The sequence below is a fragment of the Macrobrachium nipponense genome, chromosome 6, assembly GCF_015104395.2.
Source record: "Macrobrachium nipponense isolate FS-2020 chromosome 6, ASM1510439v2, whole genome shotgun sequence".
Lineage (NCBI taxonomy): Eukaryota > Metazoa > Arthropoda > Malacostraca > Decapoda > Palaemonidae > Macrobrachium > Macrobrachium nipponense.
The window spans coordinates 9,036,576-9,049,075 of record NC_061108.1 but is presented as its reverse complement, the minus strand read 5'-3'; the positions used below and the strand labels follow the sequence as shown (position 1 = coordinate 9,049,075).

At 40.6% G+C, this 12,500-nt stretch overlaps 1 protein-coding gene across 1 annotated transcript in view; it reads left to right on the top strand.

Annotated features, from left to right (window-relative positions):
* Positions 1 to 12,500, top strand: part of LOC135216365 (2-oxoadipate dehydrogenase complex component E1-like) — a 146,440-nt gene that overhangs the window by 72,001 nt on the left and 61,939 nt on the right. The window lies entirely within an intron of this gene.

Here is a 12,500-nt window from a genome sequence, read left to right as displayed (position 1 = left end):
CCGGTAGCGTTGTATTGCTTTTGACAGCACGTAGCAAATTTATAAGTCATATTATATTTTCGTGATTCATATACATATATCGAGCTACAATGTCCTTTAATATCTAATTCACTCTACCTCGGAATTAATATATTTTCATATATGCTTAACCGAAGGGGAATTTTTTCTCGATAATAGACTTTCCTGAACCCGGGTACGGACCCATGGAGCCTTTCAAATCCAGGAACATTAGTGAAGCTTTTATCTATTAAACCACCGCAAGAGGCTAAAGTTCATGTTGCCTCTCACCCTCAAATACCTTTCGCGCTCAGGTAATTCGTTGGTTTGAAGACAAAATCAACCCACCTCGACCCCGGTAGCGCTCTAGTGCTTTTGACAGCACGTAGCCAATCTATAAGTCATATTACATTTCAGTGATTCATATACATATATTGAGCTACTATGTCCTTTAATATCTAATTCGCTCTACATCGTAATTAATATATTTTCATATATGTTTAACGAAAGGGTAATTTTTTCTCGATAATAGACTTGCCTGGACCCAGGCGCGAACCTATGGAGCCTTTCAAATCCAAGAACGTCAGTGATGCTTTTACCTACTACACCACCGCATGAGGCTAAAAGTTCATGTCACCTCTCACCCTCAAATACCTTTCAAGCTCGATAATTCGTTGGTTTGGAGACAACATCAACCCACCTCAATCCCGGTAGCGTTGTAGTGCTTTTGACAGCATTTGCCAATCTATAAGTCATATCACATTTCCGTGATTCATGTACATATATCGAGCGACAATGTCCTTTCATACCTAATTCGCTATACCTCGGAATTAATATATTTTCATATATGCTTAACTGAAGGGGAATTTTTTCTCGATAAATGACTTGCCTGGACCCGGGCGCAAACCCATGGAGCCTTTAAAATCCAGTAACCAGGTTAAAGCTTTTACCTACTACACCACCGCAAGAGGCTAAAATTTCATGTTGCCTCTCACCCTCAACTACCTTTCATGCTCAGGTAATTCATTAGTTTGGAGACATCAACCCACCTCGACCCCAGTAGCGTTATAGTGCTTTTGACAGCATGTAGCCAATCTATAAGACATATTACATTTCCGTGATTGGGGTCATATAACATATTAAGCAACTAACAATGTCCTTTAATATCTAATTCGCTCTACCTCGGAGTTAATATATTTTCATATATGCATAACGGAAGGGGAATTCTTTCTAGTTATTAGACATGCCTGGACCCAGGCGCGAACGCATGTAGCCTTTCAAATCCAGGAACGTCAGTGAAGCTTTTACATACTACACCACTGCAAGGGGCTAAAAGTTCATGTCGCCTCTCACCCTCAAATACCTTTCACGCTCAGGTAATTCGTTGGTTTGGAGACAACATCAACCCACCTCGACAACGGTAGCGTTGTAGTGCTTTTGACAGCATGTAGCCAATCTATAATTCATATCACATTTTCGTGATTCATATACTTATTTCGAGCTAAAATGTCCTTCAATATCTAACTTGCTCTACCTCGGAATTAATATATTTTCTTATATGCTTAACCGAAGGGGAATTTTTTCTCTATAATAGACTTTCCTGGACCCGGGTGCAAGCTCATGGAGCCTTTCAAATCCAGTAACGTCAGTGAAGCTTTTACCTACTACACCGCCACGAGAGGCTAAAAGTTAATGTCGCCTATCACCCTCAAATACCTTTCACGCTCAGATAATTTGTTGGTTTGGAGACAACATCAACCCACCTCGACCCCGGTAGGGTTGTAGTGCTTTTGACAGCACGTTGCCAATCTATACGTCATATCACATTTACGTGATTCATATACATATATCGAGCTACAATGTCCTTTAATATCTAATTCGCCCCACCTCGGAAATAATATATTTTCATATATGCTTAACGGAAGGGAAATTTTTTCTCGATAATAGACTTGCTTGGACCCGGGCGCGAACCCATGTAGCCTTTCAAATCCAGGAACGTCGGTGAAGCTTTTTCGTACTACACCACCGCAAGAGGCTAAAAGTTCATGTCGCCTCTCACCCTCAAATACCTTTCCCTCTCAGGTAATTCATTTGTTTGGAGACAACATCAACCCACCTCGACCCCGGTAGCATTGTAGTGCTTTTGACAGCACATAGCCAATCTATATGTCATATCACATTTCCGTGATTCATATGCATATATCGAGCTACAATGTCCTTTAATATCTAATTCGCTCTACCTTGGAAATAATATATTTTCATTTATGCTTAACCGAAGGGGAATTTTTTCTTGATAATAGACTTGCCTGGACCCGGACTCCAACCCATGGAGCCCTCCAATTCCAAAAACGTCAGTGAAGCTTTTACCTATTACACCACAGCAAGAGGCCAAAAGTTAATGTCGCCTCCCACCCTCAAATATCTTTTGCGCTCAAGTAATTCGTTGGTTTGGATTCAAAATCAACCCACCTCGACCCCAGTAGCACTGTAGTGCTTTTGACAGCACGTAGCCAGCCTATAATTCATATCACCTTTCCGTGATTCCTATACATATATCGAGCTACAATGTCCTGTAATATCTAATTCGCTCTACCTCGGAATTAATATATTTTCATATATGCTTAACCGAAGGGAAATTTTTTCTCAATAATAGAATTGCCTGGACCCGGGCGCAAACCCTTGGAGCCTTTCAAATCAAGGAACATCATTGAAGCTTTTGCTTACTACACCACCGCAAGAGGCTAAATGTTCATTTCGCCTCTCACCCTCAAATACCTTTCACGCTCAGGTAATTCATTGGTTTGGAGACAACATCAGCCCACCTCAACCGAGGTAGCGTTGTAGTGGTTTGACAGCACATAGCCAATCTATAAGTCATATCACATTTCCGTGATTCATATACATATATTAATCTACAATGTCCTTTCATATCTAATTCGCTCTTCCTCGGAATTAATATATTTTTATATATGCTTAACCGAAGGGGAATTTTTTCTCGATAACTGACTTGCCTGGACTCAAGCGCGAACCCATGGAGCCTTTCAAATCCAGGAACCTAGTTCAAACTTTTACCTACTGCACCACCGCAAGAGGCTAAAAGTTCATGTTGCCTCTTACCCTAAAATACCTTTCACGCTCAGGTAATTCGTTAGTTTGGAGACATCAATTCACCTCGACCACAGTAGCATTGTAGTGCTTTAGACAGCATGAAACCAATCTATAAGTCATATTACATTTCCGTGATTCATATACATATATCGAGCTACAATGTCCTTTAATATCTAATTCGCCCCACCTCGGAAATAATATATTTTCATATATGCTTAACGGAAGGGAAATTTTTTCTCGATAATAGACTTGCTTGGACCCGGGCGCGAACCCATGTAGCCTTTCAAATCCAGGAACGTCGGTGAAGCTTTTTCGTACTACACCACCGCAAGAGGCTAAAAGTTCATGTCGCCTCTCACCCTCAAATACCTTTCCCTCTCAGGTAATTCATTTGTTTGGAGACAACATCAACCCACCTCGACCCCGGTAGCATTGTAGTGCTTTTGACAGCACATAGCCAATCTATATGTCATATCACATTTCCGTGATTCATATGCATATATCGAGCTACAATGTCCTTTAATATCTAATTCGCTCTACCTTGGAAATAATATATTTTCATTTATGCTTAACCGAAGGGGAATTTTTTCTTGATAATAGACTTGCCTGGACCCGGACTCCAACCCATGGAGCCCTCCAATTCCAAAAAACGTCAGTGAAGCTTTTACCTATTACACCACAGCAAGAGGCCAAAAGTTAATGTCGCCTCCCACCCTCTCAAATATCTTTTGCGCTCAAGTAATTCGTTGGTTTTGGATTCAAAATCAACCCACCTCGACCCCAGTAGCACTGTAGTGCTTTTGACAGCACGTAGCCAGCTATAATTCATATCACCTTCCGTGATTCCTATACATATATCGAGCTACAATGTCCTGTAATATCTAATTCGCTCTCTACCTCGGAATTAATATATTTTCATATATGCTTAACCGAAGGGAAATTTTTTCTCAATAATAGAATTGCCTGGACCCGGGCGCAAACCCTTGGAGCCTTTCAAATCAAGGAACATCATTGAAGCTTTTGCTTACTACACCACCGCAAGAGGCTAAATGTTCATTTCGCCTCTCACCCTCAAATACCTTTCACGCTCAGGTAATTCATTGGTTTGGAGACACATCAGCCCACCTCAACCGAGGTAGCGTTGTAGTGGTTTGACAGCACATAGCCAATCTATAAGTCATATCACATTTCCGTGATTCAATATACATATATTAATCTACATGTCCCTTTCATAATCTAATTCGCTCTTCCTCGGAATTAATATATTTTTATATATGCTTAACCGAAGGGGAATTTTTTCTCGATAACTGACTTGCCTGGACTCAAGCGCGAACCCATGGAGCCTTTCAAATCCAGGAACCTAGTTCAAACTTTTACCTACTGCACCACCGCAAGAGGCTAAAAGTTCATGTTGCCTCTTACCCTAAAATACCTTTCACGCTCAGGTAATTCGTTAGTTTGGAGACATCAATTCACCTCGACCACAGTAGCATTGTAGTGCTTTTGACAGCATGAAACCAATCTATAAGTCATATTACATTTCCGTGATTCATATACATATATCGAGCTACAATGTCCTTTAATATCTAATTCGCTCTACCTCAGAATTAATATACTTTCATATATGCTCAAAGAAAGGGGAATTTTTTCTCGATAATAGAATTGCCTGGAACTGGGCGCGACCCCATGGAGCATTTCAAAACCAGGAACTTCAGTGAAGCTTTTACATACTGCACCACGGCAAGAGGCTAAAAGTTCATGTTGCCTCTCACCCTCAAATACCATTCGCGCTCAGGTAATTCGTTAGTTTAGAGACATCAATTCACCTCGACCCCAGTAGCGTTGTAGTGCTTTTGACAGCATGTAGCCAATCTATAAGTCATATTACATTTCCGTGATTCATATATATATATTGAGCTACAATGTCCTTTAATATTTAATTCGTTCTACCTCGGAATAAATATATTTTCATATATGCGTAACGGAAGGGGAATTCTTTCCCGTTATTAGACATGCCTGGACCCGGGTGCGAACGCATGGAGCCTTTCAAATCCAGGAACGTCAGTGGAGCTTTTACATACTACACCACTGCAAGAGGCTAACAGTTCATGTCGCCTCTCACCCTCAAATACCTTTAACGCTCAGGTAATTTGTTGGTTTGGAGAAAACATCAACCCACTTCGACCCCAGTGGCATTGTAGTGCTTTTGACAGCACGTAGCCAATCTATAATTCATATCACATTTTCGTGATTAATATACATATATCGAGCTACAATGCTTTTAATATCTAATTCGCTCCACCTCAGAATTTATATATTTTCATATATGCTTAACTGAAGGGGAATTTTTTCTCGATAATAGACTTTCCTCTACCCGGGCGCAAACTCATGGAGCCTTTCAAATCCAGGAACGTCAGTGAAGCTTTTACCTACTACACCGCCACGAGAGGCTAAAAGTTCATGTCGCTTCTCACCCTCAAATACCTTTCACGCTCAGATAATTCGTTGGTTTGGAGACAACATCAACCCACCTCGACCCCGGTAGCGTTGTAGTGTTTTTGACAGCACGTAGCCAATCTATAAGTCATATCACATTTCCGTGATTCATATACATATATCGAGCTACAATGTCCTTTAATATCTAATTCGCTCTACCTCGGAAGGGGAATTCTTTCCCGTTATTAGACATGCCTGGACCCGGGCGCGAACGCATGGAGCCTTTCAAATCCAGGAACATCAGTAAAGCTTTTACCTACTACACCACCTCAAGAGGCTAAAAGTTCATGTCTCCTCTCACCCTCAAATACCTTTCCCGCTCAGGTAATTCATTGGTTTGGAGACAACATCAACCGACCTTCACCCTGGTAGCATAGTAGTGCTTTTGAAATCACGTAGCCAATCTATAAGTCATATCACATTGCCGTGATTCATATACATATATCGAGCTACAATATCCTTTAATATCTAATTCGCTCTATCTCGGAATTAATATATTTTTATATATGCTTAACTGAAGGGGAATTTTTTCTCGATAATAGACTTGCCTGGACCCGGGCGTTAACCCATGGAGCCTTTCACATCCAGGAATGTCAGTAAAGCTTTCACCTACTACACCACCGCAAGAGGCTAAAAGTTCATGTAGCCTCTCACCCTCAAATATCTTTCACTCTCAGGTAATTCGTTGGTTTGAAGACAACATCAACCCACCTCGACCCCGGTAGTGTTGTAGTGCTTTTGACAGCACATAGCCAATCTATAAGTCATATCACATTTCCGTGATTCATATACATATATCGAGCTACAATGTCCTTTAATATCTAATTCGCTCTAACTTGGAATTAATATATTTTCATTTATGCTTCACCAAAAGGAATTTTTTCTCGATAATAGACTTGCCTGGACCCGGACGCGAACCCATGGAGCCCTCCAATTCCAGAAACATCAGTGAAGCTTTTACCTATTACTCCACAGCAAGAGGCTAAAGGTTAATGTCACCTCTCACCCTCAAATACCTTTTGCGCTCAGGTAATTCGTTGGTTTGGAGTCAAAAACAACCCACCTCGACCACAGTAGCGCTGTAGTGCTTTTGACCGCACATAGCCAGTCTATAATTCATATCACATTTCCGTGATTCATATACATATATCGAGCTACAATGTCCTGTAATATCTAATTCGCTCTACCTAGGAATTAATATATTTTCATATATGCTTAACCGAAGGGAAATTTTTTTTCGATAATAGAATTGCCTTGACCCGGGCGCGAACCTTTGGAGCCTTTCAAATCAAGGAACGTCATTGAAGCTTTTACCTACTACACCACCGCAAGAGGCTAAATATGCATGTCGTCTCTCACCCTCAAATACCTTTCACGCTCAGGTAATTCATTGGTTTGGAGACAATATCAACCGACCTCGACCCCGGTAGTGTTGTATTGGTTTGACAGCACATAGCCAATCTATAAGTCATATCACATTTCCGTGATTCATATACATATATCAAGCTACAATGTCCTTTCATATCAAATTCACTCTTCCTCAGAATTAATATATTTTTATATATGCTTAACTGAAGGGGAATTTTTTCTCGATAACTGACTTTCCTGGACCCAGTCGCGAACCCATGGAGCCTTTCAAATCCAGGAACCTAATTGAAGCTTTTACCTACTGCACCACTGCAAGAGGCTAAAAGTTCATGTTGCCTCTCACCTTCAAATACCTTTCGCGCTCAGGTAATTCGTTAGTTTGGAGACATCAATTCACCTCGACCCCAGTAGCGTTGTAGTGCTTTTGACAGCATGAAGCCAATCTATAAGTCATATTACATTTCCGTGATTCATATACATATATCGAGCTACAATGTCCTTTAATATCTAATTCGCTCTACCTCGGAATTAATACACTTTCATATATACTTAACGGAAGAGGAATTTTTTCTCGATAATAGACTTGCCAGGACCCGGGCGCGAACCCATGGAGCCTTTCAAATCCAAAAACGTCAGTGAAGCTTTTACCTACTACACCACCGCAAGAGGCTAAAAGTTCATGTCGTTTCTCTCCCTCAAATACTTTTCATGCTCAGGTAATTCGTTGGTTTGGAGACAACATCAACCCACCTCGGTAGCGTTGTAGTGCTTTTGACCCCGGTAGCGTTGTAGTGCTTTTGACAGCACGTAACCAATCTATAAGTCATATCACATTTCCGTGATTAATATATATATATCGAGCTAAAATGTCCTTTAATATCTAATTCGCTCTACATCGGAATTAATATATTTTCATATATGCTTAACCGAAGGGGAATTATTTCTCGATAATTGACTTGCCTGGACCCGGGCACGGACCCATGGAGCCTTTCAAATCCAGGAACGTTAGTGAAGCTTTTACCTATTACACCACAGCAAGAGGCTAAAAATTCATATTGCCTCTCAACCTCAAATGCCCTTCGCGCTCAGGTAATTCGATGGTTTGAAGACAAAATCAACCCATCTCGTCCCCGGTAGCACTCTAGTGCTTTTGACAGCATGTAGCCAATCTATAAGTCATATCACATTTCCGTGATTCATATACATATATCGAGCTACACTGTCCTTTAATATCTAATTCGCTATACCTCGGAATTAATATATTTTCATATATGCTTAACTGACGGGGAATTTTTTCTCAATAATTGACTTGCCTGGACACGGGCACGAACCCATGGAGCCTTTCAAATCCAGGAACATTGTTGAAGCTTTTACCTACTACACCACCGCAAGAGACTAAAAGTTCATGTCACCTCTCACCCTCAAATACCTTTCACGCTCAGGTAATTCATTGGTTTGGAGACAACATCAACCCACCTTAACCCCGGTAGCGTTGTAGTGCTTTTGACAGCATGTAGCCAATCTTTAAGTCATATCACCTTTCCCTGATTCATTAACATATATCGAGCTAATATGTCCTTTAATATCTAATTCGCTCTACCTCGGAATTAATATATTTTCATATATGCTTAACCGAAGGGGAATTTTCTCTCGATAATAGACTTGCCTGGACTCGGGCATGGACCCATGGAGCCTTTCAAATCCAGGAACGTCAGTGAAACTTTTACCTATTACACCACCCTAAGAGGCTAAAAGTTCATGTTGCCTCTCACCCTCAAATACCTTTAGCGCTCAGGTAATTCGTTGGTTTGAAAACAAAATCAACCCACCTCGACCCCGGTAGTGCTCTAGTGCTTTTGACGGCACGTAGCCAATCTATAAGTCATATCAAATTTCCGAGATTCAGATACATATAGAGCTACAATGTCCTTTGATATCCAATTCGCTTTACCTCGGAATTAATATATTTTCTTATATGCCCAACGGAAGGGGAATTTTTTCTCGATAATAGACCTGCCTGGACCCGGGCGCGAACCCATGTAGCCTTTCAAATCCAGGAACGTCAGTGAAGCTTTTACATACTACACGACCTCAAGAGGCTAAAAGTTCATGTCGCCTCTCTCCCTCAAATACCTTTCCTGCTCATGTAATTCGTTGGTTTGGAGACAACATCAATCCACCTCGCCTAGTAGCATTTTAGTGCTTTTGACAGCATATAGCTAATCTATAAGTCATATCACATTTCCGTGATTCATATACATATATCGAGCTACAATGTCCTTTAATATCTAATTCGCTCTAACTCGGAATTATTATATTTTCATATATGCTTAACCGAAGAGGAATTTTTTCTTGGTAATTGACTTGCCTAGACCCGGGCACGAACCCATGGAGCCTTTCAAATCCAGGAACCTAGTTGAAGCTTTTACCTACTACACCACCGCAATAGGCTAAAATTTCAAGTTGCCTCTCACCCTCAACTACCTTTCGCGCTCAAGTAATTTGTTGGTTTAGAGACATCAACCCACCTTGACCCCAGTAGCGTTGTAGTGCCTTTGACAGCATGTAGCCAATCTATAAGTAATATCACATTTCCGTGATTCATATACATATATTGAGCTACAATGTCATTTAATATTTAATTCTCTCTACCTCGGAATTAATATATTTTATATATGCTTAACCGAAGGGGAATGTTTTCTCGATAATAAACTTTCCTGGACCCGGGCGCAAACTCATGGAGCCTTTCAAATCCAGTAACGTCAGTGAAGCTTTTACCTACTACACTGCCGCGAGAGACTAAAAGTTCATGTCGCCTCTAACCCTCAAATACCTTCCACGCTCAAGGTAATTCGTTGGTTTGGAGACAACATCAACCCACCTTGACCATTGTAGTGTTGTAGTGCTTTTGACAGCACATAGCCATATCTATAAGTCATATCACATTTCCATGATTCATATACATATATCGAGCTACAATGTCCTTTAATATCTAATTCGCTCTACCTTGGAATTAATATATTTTCATTTATGCATCACCGAAGGGGAATTTTTTCTCAATAATAGACTTGCCTGAACCCGGACGCGAACCCATGGAGCCCTCCAATTTCAGGAACGTCAGTGAAGCTTTTACCTATTACACCACTGCAAAAGGATAAAAGTTCATGTCACCTCTCACCCTCAAATACCTTTCACGCTCAGATAATTCGTTGGTTTGAAGACAAAATCAACCCACCTCGACCCCAGTAGAACTGTAGTGTTTTTGACAGCACGTAGTCAATCTATAATTCATATCACATTTCCGTGATTCATATACATATATCGAGCTACAATGTCCTTTAATATCTAATTCGCTCTACCTCGAAATTAATATAATTTCATATATGCTTAACGGAAGGGGAATTTTTTCTCGATAATAGACTTTCCTGGACACCGGGCGCGAACCCATGGAGCCTTTCAAATCAAGGAACGTCAGTGAAGCTTTTACCTACTACACCACCGCAAGAAGCTAAAAGTTCATGTCGCCTCTCACCCTCAAATACCTTTCACGCTCAGGTAATTCATTGGATTGGAGACAACATCAACCCACCTCGACCCCGGTAGCGTTGTAGTGGTTTGAAAGCACATAGCCAATCTATAAGTCATATCACAATTCAGTGATTCATATACATATATCGAGCTACAATGTTCTTTCATATCTAATTCGCTCTTCCTCGTAATTAATATATTTTCATATATGCTTAACAGAAGGGGAATTTTTTCTCAATAACTGACTTGCCTAGAAAAGGGCGCGAACCGATGGAGCGTTTCAAATCCAAGAACCTAGTTGAAGCTTTTACCTACTGCACAACTGCAAGAGGCTAAATGTTCATGTTCCCCTTACCCTCAAATAACTTTTTCGCTCAGGTAATTCGTTGGTTTGGAGACATCAATTCACCTTAACCCAAGTAGCATTGTAGTGCTTTTGACAGCACGAAGCCAATCTATATATAATAATACATTTCCGTGACTCATATACATATATCGAGCTACAATGTCCTTTAATATCTAATTCGCTCTACCTTTGAATCAATATATATTCATATATGCTTAACGGAAGGGGAATTTTTTCTCGATAATAGACTTGCCTGGACCCGGGCGTGAACCCATGGAGCCTTTCAATTCCAGGAACGTCTTTGAAGCTTTTACCTACTACACCACCACAGGAGGCTAAAAGCTCATGTCGCTTCTCACCCTCAAATACCTTTCACGCCCAGGTAATTCATTGGTTTGGAGACAACATCAACCCACCTCGACCCCGGTAGCGTTGTAGTGCTTTGGACAGCATGTAGCCAATCTATAAGTCATATCACATTTCCGTGATTCATATACATATATCGAGCTACAATGTCCTTTAATATGTAATTCGCTCTGCCTCGGAATTGATATATTCCATACCATGCTTAACCGAAGGGGAATTTTTTCTCGATAATAGACTTGCCTGGACCAGGGCCCGAACCCATGGAGCCTTTCAAATCCAGGAACGTCAGTGAAGCTTTAACCTACTACACCACCACAAGAGGCTAAAAGTTCATGTCGCCTCTCACCCTCAAATACCTTTCATGCTCAGGTAATTCGTTGGTTTTGAGAGAACATCAACCCATCTCGACACCGGTAGTGTTGTAGTGCTTTTGACAGCACGTAGCCAATCTATGTCATATCACATTTCCGTGATTCATATACTTATATCGAGCTACAATGTCCTTTAATATCTAATTCGCTCTAACTAGGAATTTATATATTTTCATATATGCTTAACCGAAGGTGAAGTTTTTCTCGATAATAGACTTGCCTGGACCCGGGCACAGACCCATGTAGCCTTTCAAATCCAGGAACGTTAGTGTAGCTTTTACCTATTACACCACCACAAGAAGCTAAAAGTTCATGTTGCCTCTCACCCTCAAATACCCTTCACGCTCAGGTAATTCGTTGGTTTGGAGACAAAATCAACCCACCTCTACCCTTGTAGCGCTCTAGTGCTCTTGACAGCAAGTAGAAAAATCTATAAGTCATATTACATTTCCGTGATTCATATACATATATCGAGCGACAATGTCCATTAATATCTAATTCGCTATACTTAGGAATTTATATATTTTCATATATGCTGAACGGAAGGGGAATTTTTTCTCGATAATAGACTTGCCTGGTTCCGGGCACGAACCCATGATGCCTTTCAAATCCAGGAACCTAGTAAAAGCTTTTACCTACTACACCACCTCAAGAGGCTAAAAGTTCATGTCGCCTCTAACCCTCAAATACCTTTCCTACTCAGGCAATTCGTTGGTTGGGGACAACATCAACCCACCTCAACCCCAATAGCGTTATAGTGCTTTTAACAGCATTTAGCCAATCTATAAGTCATATTACATTTCCGTAATCCATATACATATATCGAGCTACAATGTCCTTCAATATCTAATTCGCTCTACCTCGGAATTAATGTATTTTCATATATGCTCAACTGAAGGGGAATTTATTCTCGATAATTG